At 43.9% G+C, this 22,046-nt stretch overlaps 1 protein-coding gene across 1 annotated transcript in view; it reads left to right on the top strand.

The window, feature by feature from the left end:
* The window catches only part of DUSP22 (dual specificity phosphatase 22), a 144,629-nt gene that overhangs the window by 56,664 nt on the left and 65,919 nt on the right, over positions 1–22,046 (top strand). The gene's annotated exons all lie outside the window — the stretch shown is intronic.

Below are 22,046 nucleotides of genomic sequence, written 5' to 3'. Positions count from 1 at the left end.
CCAGTTAGTTTCCACTAGTTGTCAGCTGAGATTATTTTTGAATTGTTGCTTTGTGTTACTTAACTTTTCAGTGCATGGTGCGTAAACCGTAACCTAAAAGCAAACCTCTCAACTTTCTGAGATAAGGAAAGGACAACTAAGCAGGGTGGACATGGTCTGACTACAACAAAGGGATTAAATATGAAAGAATGTATCAGCCGAACTCCACTGTTGGCTCCTCTTGCGGTATTTATTAATTGTCAAAAAAGTGACTGTATAGAACGTCTCCATCTGAAAACCAACCTTTCTTGATGCATTTTACCACTCCTGGCTTGCTGGAATTACTTCCTCTTTCCTTGTGAGCAAGCCAGAGGTGGTGAAATGCATCAAGGAAGGTTGGTTTTCAGGTGGAGATATTGTTGTATTCAGTCACTTTATTGACAATCCATAAAAAAGGAAAGAGGTGCTAAGAGTAGATTCGGCTGACACATTCTTTTATATGTCTGGTGGAGAGTGGAGCCCGACTATAGTGGCCAGCGCCCGGATTGTTCATGTATAAGAGGGGCATGTCTTGAGTGGAGCCATGATTTTGGGTATATTTTTATCAATGGGACTAAGTGACCATAATTTGTGTGATATAAAAGTAATGGTAATGTTAACCACTTAAGCCCCGGACCATTTTGCAGCTAAAGGACCATACCACTTTTTGCGATTCGGCACTGCGTCAATTTAACTGACAATTGCATTGTCGTGCGACGTGGCTCCCAAACAAAATTGGCGTCCTTTTTTCCCCACAAATAGAGCCTTCTTTTGGTGGTATTTGATCACCTCTGCGGTTTTTATTTTTTGCGCTATAAACAAAAATAGAGCGCCAATTTTGAAAAAAATGCTATATTTTTTACTTTTTGCTATAATATCCTCCAAAAATATATATATAAAAAAAAAAACATTTTTTCCCTCAGTTTAGGTATTCTTCAATAAGTATCAGTGGAAAAGAAGTATTCCTGCGCCACGTCAGGGAAATAGAGGGAGATAGGGTACTGCTGCACACACTGAAAGGGAAATATCTGAACCCCGGGGAATAATGAATAAGAAAGGTAGTGGTGCGCTGTACACAAAGAGGATATATCTATTGATAAAAGCAGTATATAAAATTCGCAATGGGGGGATATTAAGTAAACAATACCGGTCTGGGTATGTCTATGTGACTAGTTTAAACAGCAACACTCATTTCTACTAATGGTCCACAGCATAAATACATAAAATAGTGAAAATTCATATAAAATCCAAAGTGCAACGTGTTGCGATCCTGTAGTCGCATAAAAGTGCAAATATTCCAATGTACCGCTGTGGCTGATAAAACAATAATGCTCGTTGCTATTAGTGTAAAATCTACAACATGAAACCGTGAAACAATAAAAACAAGAAATAAGAAAAAACACAATATAACATTCAAAAGTGCAGCGTGTTGCGATCCTAAAATCGCATAAAGTGCAGGTTTTCAGCTGTGGTGCACATAGGCAAACCTTCAAACATAAATGATAATTAAGTGACAAAAAATATAAGTGTATCAGACACAAAGTCCGTTTTCAGTGCAAAGTGCTGCGATTATTCTCAAAATCGCATAGACTTCTTCAACAAGATATACGAGCTGTTACAATGGGAAGGGCAGTGGTGCTGGTGGAAGGGGAGAATTATTAGCGACTTTTAAATCGCACCAGCAAGTTTTTTTTTTTCCAGGAAAACAGAAAAATCAATCTACTCTTCCTTAGGTGGTTTATTGAATATAGGAGAATCGTAGGCACATTCGGGGCACTCCCCCCACTATGGATAGGCTTTTCACGTCTTTTTATAGTTATCTTCCCTTCCCCCTCCCCCCTCTTATGATTAATGATTGTTATTATGTCCATTATCTTTCTCACGTTTTAATATAACTGTTAGATGAATGGTGTTATTCACTCGGCGATATACGTCATTTCCGGGTACGTCTATATTAAAAAAAAATTTATATATTTATTAATTATGCGACTTTTACCCTAGTGCTTTAATAATTTTAATTGTTAATTTTAATAAAAAAATTCCTCTAATATTTTAAAGATTTTCTCCAGGAATTTTTAATAATTTCTTTCCTTTCCCCTCCGATTATATTAAATGTAATTTTATTTTTATTTCCCCCTTATAGTTATATATATATATATATATATATATATATATATATATATATATATATATATATATATATATATATATATATATATATATATATATATATATATATATATATATATATATATATATACCTATTGGTATATACATACACATATCTATTAATATATTTTTCATATCTTAACAGTGTATGGTTTATTCAGTGCCACATAACTCAATACGTCCCTTAACTAGCAATCTTGCTTGTTTTATCTGTGTTCACATTTCTTTATTTATATTTACATATGTAAAACGGTCCTCTATATCCAGTATGTTCACTAACCATTCTGTGACATATAACTAACTATATCAATGGTGCCGGCCGCATTTCCTGTTTAATGGATAGATGGGCGGGTGCCTTCTATCCATTTCCGGGTTTTAAAACGCAATAAGTATGCCAGACACCAAAAAAATGGCCGCGGTGCCCTTTCCGGCGACATTATCAACAACAAAATGGCCGCCGGCTGATTTCCGGGTCTCCATAATGGCTGCCATATACTAGCGCTGTTTAAGCTATTTAAGGACACTTCCTACTGTTGTGTTTATACCCTGATGAAGTCACGTGACCCGTGACGAACACACGTCGGGACACAGCAACCAGGAAGTGACGTAGACCGAGCCCGCAGCTCGTTTATACACTGCTTGTACAGACTGTTTGTGAGTATTTTTAAACTGTTTTAATAACAATAAACCTGTTGAAGCACTTTACACTATGGAGTATTCTTCCTCCATCTCTGCTTAAACCCATGTATATGCCATACCCCCTTAAAGGGACCATATCATTGGTCAGGACCTGGGCACCCCACATTAAAGGGAAAACTCCACTAAAAGGATCCCAAAAAGCTCTCTATATATATATATATATATATATATACGCTGTTACCTTACAGCAGTAAGGTAAGGGGACATCCATTACTGGTATATACGGGACCACCAAGGCCATATCCCCTTCCACCAGCACCACATCCCCTTCCACCAGCACCACTGCCCTTCCCATTGTAACAGCTCCACATCGTATATCTTGTTGAAGTCACATCCTATGCGATTTTGAGAATAATCGCAGCACTTTGCACTGAAAACGGACTTTGTGTCTGATACACTTATATTTTTTGTCACTTAATTATCATTTATGTTTGAAGGTTTGCCTATGTGCACCACAGCTGAACACCTGCACTTTATGCGATTTTAGGATCGCAACACGCTGCACTTTTGAATGTTGTGTTTTTTTTTTCTTGTTTTTATTGTTTCACGGTTTCATGTTGTAGATTTTACACTAATAGCAACGAGGATTATTGTTTTATCAGCCACAGCGGCACATTGGAATATTTGCACTTTTATGCGACTACAGGATCGCAACACGTTGCACTTTGGATTTTATATGAATTTTCACTATTTTATGTATTTATGCTGTGGACTATTAGTAGAAATGAGTGTTGCTGTTTAAACTAGTCACATAGACATACCCAGACCGGTATTGTTTACTTGATATCCCCCCATTGCGAATTTTATATACTGCTTTTATCAATAGATATATCCTCTTTGTGTACAGCGCACCACTACCTTTTCTTATTCATTCTTCAATAAGTGTTTATTGATTGGTTTGCTCAAAAGTTATATCGTCTACAAAATAGGGGAGAGTTTTATGGCATTTGTTATTATTATTATTTTTTTACTAGTAATGGCGGCGATCAGCGATTTTTAACCAGGTTGGGCACTCCGTCTGTGGCAAGAGAATGGCTGTGTGTTGAGTTATTTTGAGAGGATAGCCATTTGCACTATTATACAAGCTGTACACTCACTACTTTACATTGTAGCAAAGTGCAATTTCTTCAGTGTTGTCACATGAAAATATATAATAAAAAAGGTTGTTGGTTCAAATCCCAACCACAACAATACCTGCCTGGACTTCCTGTGCCTGCATGGGTTCCCAGTTACTCAGTTTTCCTTCCACGCTCTGCTGGTAGGTTAATTGGATCCTGTCTAAATTGACCCTAGTATGTGTATGTATGAATGTGAGTTAGGGACTTTTAGACTGTAGGCTCCTTGAGGGTAGGGACTGTACACTGTATGTGAATGTACAATGTATATGTAAAGCACTGCGTAAATTGACAGTGCTATACAAGTACCTGAAATAATATAATAAAATATTTACAAAAATGTTAGGGTTTACTCACTTTTGTGTGTGTATAATATATATATATATAGTGTGTGTGTGTGTGTGTGTGTGTGTGTGTGTGTGTGTGTGTGTGTATATATATATATATATATATATATATTATATATATATTATATATATATTATATATATTATATATAATCTCTCAAAGCCTAGCAGGAAACTTTGGTTTGGCAGGGCTATCCCTGAGTCTCAAAGGCAGCCTGGCTCCTCTATCATTCTTGTCTGGACTCTTCAAATCAAGTGATAAACATGGTGAAATCCATGCCTAGTCTCCTTTTAGAGAAAATTCTCCATATTTAGGTCTGTTTTATGACTGCGTTGCATTGTAGTAAATTATTGTAAGGTTAGTTTTCAGTATACTCAAGGTCATTTTAAACCGGTTTGGTTTATTTGTGTAAAGGGTGTGGTTGAGGTATTAGGCCTAGTACACACGGGCTAAATCTCGGGCACATTAGCCGGTTCAATAGAAACGTTTGGCTGGCCTTTGTCGAAGGGGCATGACTGAAAAAGGTCTGCCGATCGGTTCCCGATCAGCACTCTCAGCCAGTGGCTGAGATTGCTGTACTAACGTAGATGGTACAATGACTCCTCCTGAGCTGTTAGGTTTTTTGTTTTTTTTCGTTCAGAAAACATGTGTACCAGGGTTAACACTACTCAATTCACTTTGAAAGCAGGATAACTCTAGAGGAATTACTAAACTGCAGGGGTGTGCTACATATGTTTTCTCCTATACTTAGAAATGATTACATCTTCCTATTGTGAAGTTTGCTTTAGTAATGCAGTTCAGGGGTGTTCTGTTTTCATGTTGAAAGTTCAAAAAGGCCATTATAAACGGCCTTAAAATGGAACATAAGGAATATCCCCACCGCTGCATTCGGTAACATTTGTTACCTGCCTTGGCGCACTGAAGTGTAATGTATACTGAATAGTACAACAAAGCACCTGTACAGGCATACATGTAAAGATTTCTTTTGTTCAGCCTGCTAGAAATTTTCTTCTGACTGTACACAGATCGATGCATGCGCATCTATGTGTACAATCTCTGCCCATTGTGGGTGCAGGAATAAAGTAACTCCCTTGTGCATTCGTGGGAGTTATGTTGACCCCATGTAAGCTAATCAAGATTAATAAGGACATTAGACTTGAGAGAAGGCTAGGAGAAGATGTCGGCGGTGGCTGTAGGGGAAGGCATGGATGTCACATTGCTGGAAGGGGAAACTTTGGGTAGTAAATTTGCTTTAATGTGTAGATATCCTCTGCACATTATGGCAAGAGCCCTGGGGGACCTTCATGTTTTTTTAGTTCTGCTTTAAGTGCATTTCTTTACATATGTTTCTTGGTTGACTTAAAAGCAGCTTTAGGGTGGCAGAAGTACTCCAGGTCCAATCTGATAGCCAATAGTAATTGGTATTTTTCCATAACTAGGGATAGGTTGTGTCAAGTGTCAAGCGGCTCCAGTGTCATGGGATTTGAATGAGTGAGAAGTTGCTTTTTTCAATCCAAGTAGGGAACCCACCTTTCTATAGACCATTTAGCCTAGCTATACAATGCATCTAAATACTGCAGGTACTTTGTTTTTCCTTCATCGTTTTGACAGACCGCTTCTGTGCATGGGAAGGTGTGTCACTCGCTTGGCTCTGTGCAGCCTCATCTCACTGCTGCATCTGCTGAGTAAAGTACTATGCATTACAACCCTGACACGTGAAAAACACACATGTCCCCAGGAAGGGAGGTTCCTCTTCCTTGATGAAACTGGAAAAGTCTTTAAAGTATGTTTGTTTAAAACTAACAAACAGCAAACCTGGAAAGCAGGCACCTGCATATACTGTCTGATAGATTGCACAGTTCCCTGGGAGCACCATAGTTGACACAATTGGGTTTATTTAGGAAAACTTGGGAGTGCAAAATCTGGTGCAGCTCTTCATAGAAACCAATCCGCTTCCAGTTTTTTTTTTTTTTTTTTTTGTTGAAGCTTAATTGAACAGGCTGAAGTTAGAAGTTTTAGGAAATCAACCTTAAATGTTCCTGTTCCCACTACTGGTCCTAAAGAATGATGGGTGGCCTCATTGACTGATCTGAGTGTATGCGGCAACAGTCCCAGGAGCAACCACTGAGAAAATGGATAGTAGTGAAAACCATTAAGGTAGGAGCAGGGTTTGCTACACACAGACCAGTTCTTAGAAAAAAAAAAAAGCAAAAAATTGCAGATGCCACTGTTACTAAAACCTCTCAATTTGTCCTCTTGGTGTAGAGGAGTAAGTTGTAAATAAAATATGAACTTACTGGGGCAACCTTGAAGTACTTGCTTTGTTGATATGATAGCATGGCACCAATGGCCCTAGATGTCAACTTTTTGCAACCTGAATTTAAAGTAATTTGTAGAACTAAGTGCAGATGGTTTATAACATCTTTTCAGGGTTTTTGTTTATTTTTATTTTTTTCCCTCTCTGTGTCCTCAGATTCTAAAGCCTATTACACACCATTAGTTTTCTTTTCTTACATCAGGGGACACAGAGCCATAGTAATTACTATGTGGGTTATATCGGCGTATCAGGTGCTGGACACTGGCACGCCCCTTAAGGCGTGAACTTCCCTCATATAACCCATCCCACTACTGGGAGTCCTCAGTTTTTTGGCCAGTGTCTAAGGTGTTTGGCATGAGTAAGGATGTGTTGTACTGAGCTTCACGGGCAGTAATCCTTTGAGAGCCAGCCATCCTGACCGGATCCATTCTGATGTCTCCGTAATGGACTAAATGAATGGTACCCGGACCTTGTAATCCTAAGACACAAGGTTTTGCTTGCGAATGCTTTAAAGAGCTGGCCCTGGGATCTAGTACTTTTTGGTAGTAAGGCCAATAAAAGTTTACTGGCAGGGTCTTCTCGCAGGTCCAAGATTGTGGGTCAACTTGAGTGTTCCCTGGTTCCTGAAGGTTTCCTTTTTTTTTTTTTTTTTTCCCAATTAACGTTTTATTTATTTTTCGCTGTTTCGTAAGAAGGTAAGCAGTACATGTATACAGTAGAAGCAGCGTACCTTCAAAACATTGCAAGGTTAGGATTAAACATACAGGGTGTAGCGTTGATTCACAGGTATATGCGACAGCGTTAAACAAACTGGCCGACTGTGTACTGCGGAACAGAAGACACCATAAGTCAGCTATCCGTGCCAACACCCGTATAGCCAGATAGGGTCTACAACTTGACCTGCGTGCCAAACTATAAGCGTAGAAGAGAGAGTCTGCTTTGTAAACAAAGAGAGAGGAAAAGGAAAGGATAGAGAAGAGTAAGGTAGTAGATAGCCAGAGGTCCGTGTCACCATACCTACACCGGTTCGCCCTTAGTCCTCCAGCAGCCGCCATCTCTCCCAGACCAGATCGTGTTCCTCCAGCCTGTCCCATATTCTAGCAGTCATCTTTTCCATGAGTTCTACGTCCTTAATCCTGGAGTATAGGGCTTCCGCAGTTGGGGGCAATTGATTCTTCCAGTTAAGAGCTATCAAGCAATGGGCTGCAGTCAGGACGTGCCTAAGGAGCTTCCGGAAGGTTTCCTTTTAAGGTCTCGGAGCCTACCGTGAAGGGCGAAGATTGGGTTTTTATCTCTGGGAAAACTGCTGCGAGGATAAGGTAGGGTAGATTTTCTCGGGAATCTCTCCTTCCATGTATTGTGTTGTGATGTCATGTCTGTGTCACCACTGGGGGCTGTATTGAGGACTCGCCATTCTGATGCTGGGAACAGCAGAAGCTCCACTTTCCTCTCTGTCCAAGCCAGCTCAGACCTTCAGGTAAGAGAAAGGGGGGTCTGATCACTTCCTGGGCCCCCAGATTGGTGATTTTTGTCTGATTGAATGGCAGCCAGCTGCCTTTTTTGTCTTTCATGAAGTTTTTTTTGGCAAGCCACGGCCGCTCGCTGAGCGGAGGATTTACCCCACCCGCCCGCCATGATGCCAGCGCTCGCACAGGAGATTCAACTTCCCTGTTTGAAAGAGGAAGGGGGCATGGCTAAATGGTGTCAGACGCCGACCTCACGTGTAGGAAGTATTTTAAAGCTCTGCAAGAGAAGCTGCTGCCTCGCGGTGGAGGGATAGAGCAGAGTGGTTGGTCAGGTTTGGTGACACAGGCATTCCCCTTTGACAACATTGTACTGTATAGCTAGGATTAATAGCATTTATTGTACTATAGCCTAGCAAGTGAAACATTCTTTTGCTGGTAGTGCCTCTGCTTTGTGCTGTAAGCTCTGAGTGGCAAGGGAGCCAAGAACTCCTCTAAGGGTTCTAAGGGGTCACAACTAAGACCCTGTCCAAAAGAAGGTCATCCTCCTCTGAGAGTGTTGCGGCCAGTCAGATTGAGCCATCAGGGGAAGCTGTAATTGCAGTCACTCAAGACGCTTCAGCCCCTGAGTATGTTACACATGAAGTGTTGTCTTCTACCATTGCTGGTTTAGAGAAGTAACTTGATGTGATTTTATCCCTTCAGAGTGGGGTTAAACGCAGTAGATCCCCATAAAGTGCTCAAGATCCTCCTCTGGAGGTTCAGGATGCCGGGGATAAGGCAGATCTTCCTAGAGATTTGGAAGATACTGGCTTATCCTCTTCTGAGGATCCTAACACGGAAGGAGTATCACCGCAAGAGAGCTTGCTTGTGCACGCTCTCACCAAGTTGGTTCACTCAACTTTTTTTTTCTAGCTGCAGCGCAGGCTTCTGATGATCCCATCTCCAAGTTAGAATCATTAAAATCATCCTCTGGCTGGGGATGCCTTTCCTATCCATGTGTGGCTTAGAAAGCTTATGTATGCAGAGTGGGAACATCCGGATATGCAGTCTTATCCTCCTAAGAGATTCTCCAAACTGTATCCTGTAGAAGTGGATTTCAATAAGAAATGGGGGGTTCCAGCGGTTGATGCTGCAATTACCTCTGTAAATAAGAACCTCACGTTTCTGGTTGATAATGCGCTCATGTTAAGGGATGCAGCAGATAAGAAACTGGAGCACCTTTCTAAGAACCAGATGGCTTTATCAGGTTTAGCAGTGCAGCCGGTTCTTGCCGCAATGGGTATATGCCAGGCCATTAAGGAACAGTTTGAGGAGATGCTTAAATTTTTACCTGTTGAACATGTCCAGCAGTACACTGCTTTAACAGACGCACTGTATTTTACAATAGATGCTATGAGAGATGCGTCCATTCAGATCTCACATCTGATGTTGGGACTGGTGCATTCTCGCAGAATTCTTTTTGCTTAAGAGTTGGTCAGCCGAAGCACTGTGGAAGAAGCTCCTAGTCAGTTTCCCTTTTCATGGTGAACGGCTATTTGGAGAAGATTTGGATAATGACCTAGAGAGGATTTCCAATGGCAAAAGCTCTCTGTTACCAGTAAAGAAGAAATTTTGACATTTCTCATTTAAGCGGCCCTCTTCTCCTGTGCCAGGGACATCGGCCTCTAGGCAGTCTCGACAGCCTCAGCCATCAGGTTCAAGGGGAAAACCTCAGGGACAGCACCAAGGTCAGAAAAGATCTTAGGGAAAGAAGCCCACCAAGTTGAGTACTAAAGCCTCCTTATGAAGGGGCGCCCCCACTCGCTCGGGTGGGGGGGAAGGCTCCTTCAATGTTCAAAGATCTGGCAGGAGCAATGTCAGGACAAGTGGGTGGCATCTGCGGTTTCTTTAGGTTACAAACTAGAGTTCCAAGTTTTGCCGTCTCCCCGGTTTCTAAGGTCAAGTGTTCCCAAAGACCCAGAAAAGACAGCGGCTCTCCTTCTAGCACTGGACCGGACCATCTGCTATCCAAGGCAGTCATATCAGAAGTTCCCTTAGAGAAACAGGGCACAGGTTTTTATTCAAACCTCTTCACGGTCCCAAAACCAAATGGGGAAGTAAGATCTATTTTAGATCTCGGAGATCTAAATCAGCACTTGAACATCCGATCCTTCCGCATGGAGTCAATCCGGTCGGTTGTAGCCATCCTCCAAGGAGGGGAATTTTTGGCTTCAATCGATATCAAGAATGCCTTTCGTCATGTGGCAATATTTCCTGCTCACCAGAGGTTTCTGCGATTCGAAGTAGAAAACCGTGATTTTCAGTTTGTGGCTCTGCCATTCAGTCTAGCCACAGCTCCTCGGGTGTTCTCAAAGGTTCTGGCTCCTGCTTTAGCCAGATTAAGGGCTCAGGGCATAATGGTCCTAGCCTACTTGGATGTTCTACTCTTAGTAGATCATTTGGTCTCCGGGTTAGACCACGGTCTGGGGACAACGGTAAACTACCTGGAATCTCTAGACTGGCTTCTGAACCTAGAAAAATCCTCCTTGAGGCCATCGAGGAGAGTACAGTACTTGCGACTAGGCAGGGAAACGTATTTCTGCCTCCAAAGAGAATCGGTTCCATTGTAGAACTAATCCATCTCATCAAGGCAACGAAAAAGCCTTCCATTCGGTTGTGCATGAGACTGTTGGGAAAGATGGTGGCCTCCTTCGAGGCCATCCCTTACGCACAGTTTCATTCAAGATTGCTACAAAGCGCAATCCTGTCAGCCTGGAACAAAAAGGTTCAGGCCTTAGATTTTCCGATTCAGCTGGCTCCCGACGTACTTCAGAGCCTAAATTGGTGGCTGATATCCAGCAACCTTCAAAAAGGAAGGTCATTTCTACCTGCCACTTGGAAGGTAGTAACTACGGATGCCAGTCTTTTAGGCCGGGGAGCGGTCCTGGAAGAGGATTCTGTCCAGGGGAAGTGGTCCAGGTTGGAAAGGACTTTGCCTATCAATATTTTGGAATTTCGGGCAATTCTTCTGGCTCTAAGAGCCTGGATGGTCAGACTGAAGGGCTGTCCTGTCAGGATTCAGTCTAACAACGCCACGGCTGTGGCTTACATCAATCATCAGGGGGGCATGAGGAGTTGTGCAGCCCAGAGAGAGGTGAATTACGTTCGTTCTGTCTGTCTGTCCTCTGACTTCCTTTTCTATTTTGTTGTGACCCCCACCCCCCCTTCAGTTGCCATTGCTATGGGACATCCCACGTAGTAATTACTACGGCTCTGTGTCCCCTGATGTAAGAAAAGAAAATAGGATTTTTAAAACTGCTTACCTGTAAAATCCTTTTCTTTGATGTACATCAGGGGACACAGAGGTCCCTCCCTTCTTATACACTTTTATTGCTTGGCTACAAAACTGAGGACTCCCAGTAGTGGGAGGGGTTATATGGAGGAAATTCACGCCTTAAGGGGCGTGCCAGTGTCCAGCAACCTGATATGCCGATATAACCCACGTAGTAATTACTACGGCTCTGTGTCCCCTGATGTACATCAAAGAAAAGGATTTTACTAGTAAGCTGTTTTAAAAATCCTATTTTTTTGCAGCTTTGATCGGAGCCGTTGTACAGATGTTGGTAGAACAATCTCCCCTGCTGTTCTAGTGTGTCCTGACAGGGGGACGGCCCTCCTTCAGAACACTGCTATTGGCTGAGAGCGCTGATTGGGAGCTGGTGCAGCTGCTGGTTTTTCATCATGCTTGTCCAACAAAAGCCGGCCAAGTGGACCGGCTGCCATACACACGGGCCGAATGTCAGTTTTTATTTGCCGCCTGATATTCGTCCAGTGTGTAGTAGGCTTTAGGTCTGGTTCACATTGGTGCGTTTTTACATGCAATTTAGCACTGTCCTAATCAGTGCAACGCTGCACCGATTTTAAAAAGTAGTTTCTGCACTACTTTTTGTGATTTTTGGGGGTGCAATTTTCATTGACATCTGTGCAGAAACACGCACAAATGCCTGTGAAATCGCCGCCAAAATTGGGACTGACATGCAGGAGTGAAATCGTGCGAGTTCAGCTGAATTCCCGCAGCTCAGTGTGAATCTGGGCTTAATCCTTTTTTTTTTTTTTTTTCACTAGAACAGAAAGTGATATAAAATCCCCAACTTAATTGTAATATTTGAATGCATTGTTGTCAATGATGAATTAACCACGTCAGGGGGGGGGCGTGTCTGACTTCCGGTATGTGAAGACCTGTTCCTGAGAGCTCCTGACCGCGCCAAAATCCTTAACTTATCCTGACCAGCCTGAGAACCAGGATCGCCCCGCTGAGCAGTTCACTCGATGCGGGAACACACCGGGCACATGAGCATGGTCAACAAATACGGCCCGCGGGTAGGTGGAAAGCCCGCGGACCGTTTAGCCCGGTTCGCACATGAGGCCGGCCAAGATGGCGCCCGGACGGGTGCAGGGACACATGGCGCAGCGGAGCTGAATGCAGGCCGGGACACCGAGGGGGATCCAGACTGACCTGATCTCACGGATCCTCTGGCTACTCCCCTGCCATCCCCTCCGCCTGATGCAGAGGAAGGAGGCTCCGGTGCACAGGTAAAAGAACCCACGCTGGCTCAAATCATGCACTCTATTAAAAGCTGCCATGCGGTGCTATCTACCCAGATAGAAACCATCCGAGTAGACTTTGCTATACTGAAAGATGATGTCCAGAAAATCAGGCAGAGGGTCAGTGAGGCAGAGCAGCGCATCAGCACAGTGGAGGATGACCTCAATCCCTTAATGGTGCAGGTGAGAGATACTGTGGCAGACAGCAAGTCCCAGGAGGCCAAATTGGGGGACATTGAAGACCGCCTTCGGAGGAATAACCTACGCTTCTTGGGGTTCCCGGAGGGTTCCGAGGGAAAGCAGGCAGAAGAGTTTCTGTTATCCTGGCTTAAACAAACCTTTGACACAGACTGCTTCTCTCACCTCTTTGCTATTGAGAGGGCTCATAGAGTCCCACTGAGGGCACAACAACCTGGCAGGTATCCTAGACCCATACTAGCTCGCTTTCTCTACTTCAGAGATAAATAAGCCATATTACGCAAGGCCCGCAACATGCCTGAGATACTGTATAACAACAACCGGATAACTATTTTCCCTGACTTCTCGGCTGCGACACAGAAGCAGAGGGCGGCCTTTCAGAGTGTGAAAATGAGGCTGCGGGACCAGATTACATGTGGTCCAGGGAGGGAAAACACAGTTCTTTACATCACCCAGGGAGGCCAACAACTGGATCGAATCCTTGGGCCCGGCTTGATGAACACTGACATACCTGTTGTGGAACCGGAGGACGGCGAAAGATGTTCAGCCAGTGATTACCTGACAAATGACACACCAGAAAGCTCACATTGCACTGAAACTTGAAGTATTGCTGCACTTGAACTGTTCCTGCGGCCTGGCAGGCTGGGAGAAATCCTGCTAGCGACGCGGTCTGTACTTTGCTCTTTTGGAATCGCATACCCACCCTTGATCCCCCGGTCCGGCTGGACTGGGAGTATTCCCCTCTCAGGGGTGAACCTGTCTATTGGTTTGCAGTTTGGGGTACAGGCTCGTGGGTTGTTTGGGGCTACGGCAGGGTGGGGGGAGGGGAAGTTCTGATCCACGGTTATGGATCACAGTTTACTGCAGATGGATCTTCTGACTTTTGCACTATTTTTTATAACATGTTCGTATTGTGGGGTTTGAATGTTCCCCCCCTATTTTGGGGGGAGTTGTTACTGCTGCTCTATAATGCACTAGGAGGCATGGGAGGGTGGGGTGGGGTGGGATGCTCTGCCGGCTCTATGTGGATCCCAAACACACCATTCATAGACGCTGTCACGCTCCTTACTTGTTGATTTTAGTACTCACTCACCATACAATCACTTAAATTGATATCGTGGAATGTGAGAGGCCTCAACTCCAAGATTAAACGTGCCTTAGTATTCAAATATATCCAAAAACATAACCCAAGTGTAATCTTTCTCCAGGAAACACACCTGACGGGATCTAAGACATTGGCCCTTCATAGGGCTTTTGTGGGCAGGGCGTTCCACTCTACGTATTCCAACTATGCCAGAGGGGTCTCAGTCTTGGTTTCCAAGACATTATTGTGTCATACTAAGGTGGTCAAAACGGATCGTATGGGTAGGTTTGTGGTTCTGGTGTTGGAATTAGACAACAGAGTGTATACGTTCATAGTTGTATACATTCCCCCCCCCCCTTTTACTATAGAAATATGGGGAACAATAAATGGAGGCTGCCCTCCGAGTTGCAGCGGGTCCCATTATTCTTGCTGGGGATATAAATGTGGTGCTCTCACCTGATGCCGACAGATTTGGAATGGCGCCTAAGCATGGTTCCCCCTTGGCTCAGTGTATTGGGTCATATAACCTGGTGGAGGCCTGGAGGTGGAAAAACCCACATGTTAGAGCTTACTCCTGTCACTCCACCACGTTTAATACTCTTTCTAGGATTGATTTATGTTTTGTGTCCAATGAATTACTGCCGAGAGTGCTGGAGGCCCAATATCTGCCTCGTGCTGTCTCGGATCCCTCCCCACTTCTGGTCACCTTTGACATGGAGAGACCGAGAGGGTACGTGGTGTGGAGGTTGAGCCCATTGTGGCTCAAGGAGGAAAGTTTTGAGAGGTCTACGCAGTCGTCTATTGGTGCCTTTGGGTTGACAACCGGGCAGGGGCCCCTGTCGGAATCACCTGGGATGCGTTTAAGGCCACACTTAGGGGCTCGGTAGCTGGGGTTATTAAACAACTTAGATCAGATAGGCAGTGGAAACTCCTGGAGGCAGAAAGGAAGGTGACAGATGCAGAGGTGGAATGCATAGCAAACCCCAATTCCGATACATATAGAGGTTGGAGGGAAGGGGTGCGCCACTTAGATCTTGTCTTAGTAGAAAAGACCCGGAAAAAACTTTTTATATCAGGCGCAGCGCATATTTGAATTTGGTAATAAGAATAGTAGCCTGTTGGCATACCTGGCCCACTCGCAGCAAACCCCAGCTTCTATCCCATGTATATATGACAAGCATGGGACCTTATGTACCACACAAACAGAAATAGCGCACGCGTTTGTGCAATTTTATTCTGAATTGTATTCTTCTAGGGTGGACTATGGGGAGGAGGAAGTGCATGACTACCTGGCCCCCATCCTGCTCTTAGAATTGGGGGTGGAGACGGTGCAGGACCTGGAACTTCCCATTACTGTCGAGGAGACACTCGCTGCAATTCGTGCCCTCAGCCCGAACAAGACGCCAGGTCTGGACGGCTTTCCGGCTGAGTGGTACGACACATATGCGGACAGCCTGGCCCCCAGATTGTTGCAAATGTTTATAGCTGCTTTGGAACAGAGGGAGCTTCCCGAATCCCTGAGGGAGGCGCTTATTGTACTGATACCGAAACCGCACAAGGACCATGAGCTATATGAGTCCTATAGACCCATATCATTGATTAATGTTGATGCCAAAATATTAGCAAAAATGTTGGCCCTGAGACTTAATAGGGTGATAGCGTCTGTTATTCATCCGGATCAAACGGGCTTTATACCCGGGAGATCGACGGCGATCAATCTTAGGCGTCTGTTTACCATTCTTCAGTCGGAGGGCCAGGATCCGGACACACGAGTAGTGGTGTCCCTAGACACGCATAAAGCTTTTGATTCCATAGAATGGTCCTATTTGCTAGCGCTCCTTGGGCGGTTGGGCTTTGGCCCGAGATTTGTGGCGTGGGTGAAATTGTTGTACACTAGGCCGAGGGCGAGACTCAAAGTGAATAATATTATTACAGACCCATTTGAGATTACAAGGGGCACTCGGCAGGGGTGTCCGTTGTCGCCCCTGTTGTTTGCCCTAGCTATTGAGCCACTGGCAGCGAGCTTAAGGTCCAACTTAGGAATCCAGGGCAAAATAAATGACAGAGAAGAAAAAACCTCCCTCTATGCTGATGATATGCTTCTCTATTTGGCAGACGCAGGGGACTCACTGAGGAATGCACTGGACCAGATTTCTAGGTTTGGTGCATACTCTGGATTTAGAGTAAACTGGAATAAGTCCGTGCTTCTCCCTTTATCCCCCGGATATGATCCTGATTTGTCACCGGAAGTACCCTTAAAGAAGGTCTCCCAGTTCCGTTATTTGGGGGTTGAGGTGCAGTTACCACTGAGTAATTGCACTAAAAACAATATCTCACCTCCTGATCCTAAGACTGAAAGAAAATCTGCAGACATGGCGTACCCTGCCCCTTAACCTTCTGGGTAAAATAAATATATATAAGATGATATACCTTCCTCGTTTTTTGTATCTGTTGTGGCATGCACCGATTTACATCCCTAAAAAAGTATTTCAGGGTATCAATAAAATCCTGGTATCCTTTTTGTGGGGAGCCAAACCGGCTAGAGTGTCATTGGACACGTTGCACCTGCCGATTCGCTTGGGAGGTCTGGCTTTGCCAGATTTATAGGGTTATTATCTAGCCTCCCAATTGACACATGTGCACTGGTGGGGCTTCCTAGCACTGGATATTGCCTCGGTGGCCACCCAGGCGGCCCAGGTCCACTCTTATGAGGCACTAATCAATGTGCTATATAGGAACGGTCCCTATCCTACACATGGAGCTGGTATCCTGAAGCTATCCCATAAAATATTCCATATCTGTAATGCTAAAATGAAGGGAACTAGCCTAGCTGAGTCGCCCAATGCCCCCCTGTGGCATAACCCCCAGCTGGTGGAGATCTGTAAAATGCTGGATGGGGAGTGTTGGGCGAAATATGGGATTAAGTACTTTTTTGGGCGAAATATGGGATTGATCAACTTTTTCGAGAGGGAATTTTCAAATCCTTTACACAATTTAAGACTGAATACAAACTGCCTAATACATTTTTTTTATAGATATTTGCAGCTACGGCATGCTGTATGCACACAATATGGTAGACAGGAGGTGATACTGACCCCTTCTAAATTAGGACAGCTAATAACTGAGGAGGACCACACCAAGCTCATATCAAGGTACTATTTGGCTTTAATGGCATCTTCCTCTGTCAGGAAGGGCAGGGTGTCCGCACAATGGAAGTCGGACATTCTGTCCATCACAGAGGAATCCTGGGAGGAGGTCTTGGACACAGCCCTCCCATCGGTGATTTCGGCTAGAGACAAACTGATACAGTTTCACTATCTCCACAGGATCTATTATACCCCACTGAGGCTCCACAAAATGGGAAGGACGGACTCCCCTGAGTGTTATAGATGTAGAGGGGCGGTGGGGGACTTCTTTCATATGGTCTGGCTGTGTCCGGAAATTGTAAAATTTTGGAGAGCAATCCTTGCATATCTAGAAGATGCTTTAGCCCTACCCAATATCTATTCTCCTGCTCGGTGTTTGTTGGGGGTGCTGGAGGAAGAAGGTATATCTACATCTCAGAAGTCTCTATTTAGAATACTTTTTTGTTATGCTAAAAAAGCAATTGCTCTTAAATGGAAGGAGGCCTCCCCACTTTCCTTACAATATTGGATTGATATTGTCAACGGCTCACTGCCGATGTATAAACTAACGTATACAGCCAGGGGAAGCACTAAAAAGTTTGACAAAATTTGGGCAGGCTGGATTCAATGTGCTCCGTGTGATGTAATAACGGATTAGGGTAGGGAGGGAAGAGGAGTAGACAGTTGTTAAAGTAAGGGGTCTATGTAATGCTCAAGATCTTGCACATGATGGTGATTCTCTTCTCTAAAAACACGTTGGCATTGGTGAAGAATTTGAAGGGAAGCTGGTGCCTACATAGAGCAGTAGGATGGAAATGTTGTTGTTATTTGAAGATTGTAACTAAGCAACACTGGTCTCTGGAGTCCAGAGTCGATCCCTGGATGTACAATTTGAACATGTTGTATACAGATGTGGAATGTTACTTTTGTTTATTTGTTATAAAGGAAAAAAAGAATAAAATGTAACCTTTAAAAAAAAAAAAAAAAAAACACGTCAGAGGATGGAAGAGGGGTAAAGGTAGTCGGTCATGAGAAAAATGTGTGCTGCAACTGTCCTACTTACCCTCTGGCCTCAGTACTGTGAGCTAGTGACCCAGAACAAGCATGCAGGAAGTGAAGTCTGATTCACATTCTTTTCTTGGGCAGTGACTGAAGTACTAAAGTCCGAAGATTTATCTTGTGACAGATATCCTTTAAAATACTCCTGCCCTCTGATGGCGATGACATATTGGCCCTAAAAATCGATGTTTAAAAACAATTCTAAATTGCATATGTGTACATATTGTACAGATCTATTGGATCTTTTTTTTTGGAGCTTGCATTATTTGCTAGTAGGCTAAAAAAAAAAAAACTTACACAAAACTTGGAACCGTACCAGTTTTTCCGGCTCACAAAAGGACAGCAAGAAGACATGCATGAAAAGTTTAAATACACCAAAGGTTTAGGAAGAGATATGCAGAATGTCAGCAGTACTTAAGTGTTAGTACAAGAGGTCACATCCTGGAACTGGGAGGGTGGATATCTGAGCGGTATGATAAGAAGCTGTACTCTACTGAAAGTGACAATAAATGATATCCTTATTCTCCAGAAATAATATATACACATCCACTGCTTTATTAGGCTCCATTTGGCTACTTTCACTCTGGGGCGGTGAAGGCGTTGGCGGTAAAGCGCCGCTAGTTTTACCCATCATTTTAGCTGCGCTTTTTTGCCGCTAGCGGGATGCTTTTAACCCCTGCTAGCAGCCAAATAAGGTATTACTAGTGCCACTGGCAAAGCGCTTTGCAGGCGCTTCAGCAGCACCACCCATGCATTCCAACAGTATACCCACCACCCCAAAGAAGCTGCTTGCAGGACTTTTTTTTTTTCCGTCCCACAAGAGAACCACCCCAGTGTGAAAGCACACAGGCTTTCACACTGGAGTGACAAGAGAGGCGCTTTACAGGCACTATTTTTAGCACTAAAATGTCTCTAAAGTGCATCAAATCGCTTCTTATTGTAACATCTATTTAATATCTTCTGTATGCTCCCGAATCTCTCCTTTTTCTCCCACACCTTTTTGTTTGAAACAAGCAATGCATGTTAGTTATGTGCACTACTCTATGTACACTACATATCTAATAGTCCGTAGAATGTATTAAGGTGAAAAACCATGAGGGTTTACAACCCCTTTAAGAGCATATTAACCACTTGAGACCCGCACTATAGCCGAATGGTAGCTACAGCGCGGATCTCCTTTGCCGGGACTACGTCTATTGACGTCGTCCTGTGCACGAGCGGTCTGCGCGCCCCCTGAGGGGCGCGCGCGGCACGCTCTGTGATCGGCGAGTCTATGAGACTCGCCTGATCACCGATCCAAACAAGGGGTCGGTTATTACGTGATCAGCTGTCAGCCAATGACAGCTGATCATGTGATATAACGGAGCCGGTTATCGGCTATTATTCCTCCTCGCGCTGAAAAAAAAAAGAGCCTGTCCCGATCACGGCCAGCCCTGCCAGTGCCCACCTGCCCCCTGCCAGTGCCCACCTGCCACCTCATCACTAAAGATCATTAAAAAATAAGTGCCCCCCCCTCAGTGCCACCCAGCAGTGCCCACAGTGCCACCCAGCAGTGCCCACAATCTGCCTCAACAAAGGTGCTGCACCCCAGTGCCACATATCGGTGCCCATCAGTGTCATCTACCAGTGCCCATCTGTGCCACCCATCTGTGCCATCTTATCTGTGCCCATATTTGCCCATCAGTGCCGCCTTATCTGTGCCTATTAGTGCCCACCAGTGCAGCCTATCAGTGCCGCCTCATCAGCACACTTCAATGAAGGAGAAAAATGACCTGTTTGCAAAATTTTATGACAAACTATTAAACATGATTTTTTTTTTTTTTTGCATCTTTTTTTGTTTGTTTAGCAAAAAATAAAACTCCCAGCTGTAATTAAATACCACCAAAAGAAAGCTCTATTTGTGGGGAAAAAAATTATAAAAATTTCATTTGGGTACAGTGTTGTATGCCCACGCAATTGTCATTCAAAGTGCATCAGCGCTGAAAGCTGAAAATTGGTCTGGGACTGAGGGGGGTTTAAGTGCCCAGTAAGCAAGTGGTTAAAGAAGAGTTCCCCTAAAAAAAATAAAAAAAAATGAAAAGTCAGCAGCTACAAATACTACAGCTGCTGACTTTTAATAATCGGACATTTACCTGTCCTAGGGTCCATTGATGCGGGGGAACGAAGCCCCGCTCATTCCCCCCTCCGCTCAGTGGCACCGGCATTCTAACTGTGGGCACCCAGCAGTGGCTTCAAAGCCAGGCACCCACTGCGCATGCCCGAGCAGTGCCGCACACCGTGATTGGCCGCGCAGTCATCTGGGACCTGTCACGTGTGCCAGATGACTGACAAGAGGGAGGGGGCAGAGTTGAGCCCTTCCTGTGCTGAGGGGCAGTGATGTCACCAGCCCAGGCACTGAAGGAGGCAGACTACGAGGGAGAACCTCTGGGGGAATCTAGGATGGAAAAGCACCTGGGGGTCCTAGTAGATTAAACGATAATTCTCCCACTCTACAAGACTCTGGTCCGGCCGCACCTGGAGTATGCCATCCAGTTCTGGGCATCAGTCCTCGGGAAGGATGTGCTGGAACTGGAGATAGTCCAGAGAAGGGCAACAAAACTAATAAAGGGACTGGAGGATATTGGTTATGAGTAAAGGTTGCGAGCACTGAACTTGTTCTCTCTGGAAAAGTGATGCTTGAGAGGCGATTATAATTTCAATGTACAAATACCCATAAGGGGGACCCCACAATAGGGATTAAACTTTTCCGCGTATGTGAATTTAATAAGACACGTGGCCATTCATTAAATTGGCAGAAAAGCGGTTTAACCTTAGACTACATAGAGGGTTCATTACTGTAAAGCCCCGTACACACGATCAGATTTTTCCAAAGGGAAATGTTGGATGTCACGCTGTTGGCGGAAAATCTGACCGTGTGTATGCTCCATCGGACAATTGTTGTTGAACTTTCCACCAACAAATGTTGGCTAGCATGTCTTAAAATTTTCGGCCAACAAATGTGTGTTGTTGGATTTTCTGATTGTGTGTACAGACAAAAGTCCAAAGTACAAACACGCAGGCTCAGAAGCAAGGACAGGCCAGAAGCGGTTGGTCTTGTAAACTAGCATTTGTAATGGAGAATTAACATTTGTGACGTGGCAAATTATGAAATCTCCAAATGCAGCGCACAATTCTCTTCTTATTTAATGGGATAATAATGAAGCTGCTTTGCTGCTCATACTGATGGAGTTATTGCAAACAAATTTTTTTTCTAGTGATAGGAAGAATAATAAGATGTTTTGTTTTTTTATTTGTGCAAGTTACCACAACACCATTATCCTGTGGTTTTTAAGATCAAAGATACAACTATGTTGGTGTCCCTTGTCAATTTTACATTGTGTTTTTTAAAATGTAACTGCCTATTCCCAAACTGTTATGTGAAGTAAAACACATAGCCAAGTATTATTCTGCACAATTTTCTTATTGTGCTTTAAAAAAATAAATAAAAAATTAGACATGCTATCTGCCAATAGAACTTAACCAAAAAGTGCATTCTGTGCATCCAAAAATATAGAAAATATACCAAATCAAATCATTATTCAACCAAAAAAATAATGTCAAAGCAATAACTCCAAGGCCAATGATAAATAACACGTTATCTCCTCCGATTCTGCAACATGTCTGGTTGACGAACGGCCGTTCAGAAACAAACTGAAAAGCACAAAAAGAAAAGCGCACGTTCCATATAAAAAAAAAAAAAAAAAAGCGAATCAACACTCACCAAACTTCTACTAACACGAAATTAGCAGAAGGAGCCCACAGGGTGGCGCTAAAGAGCTGAAAAACCATGTAGTACATCTAGTATGTCACTACGTTCGTAATTGTT

Source organism: Lithobates pipiens, unplaced genomic scaffold (genome assembly GCF_037356315.1).
Source record: "Lithobates pipiens isolate NorthernLeopardFrog02 unplaced genomic scaffold, aLitPip1_a1.2 Scaffold_19, whole genome shotgun sequence".
In the NCBI taxonomy this organism is placed as follows: domain Eukaryota; kingdom Metazoa; phylum Chordata; class Amphibia; order Anura; family Ranidae; genus Lithobates; species Lithobates pipiens.
The sequence above is the reverse complement of the archived record's forward strand: the minus strand, read 5'-3'. Positions and strand labels throughout refer to the sequence as shown.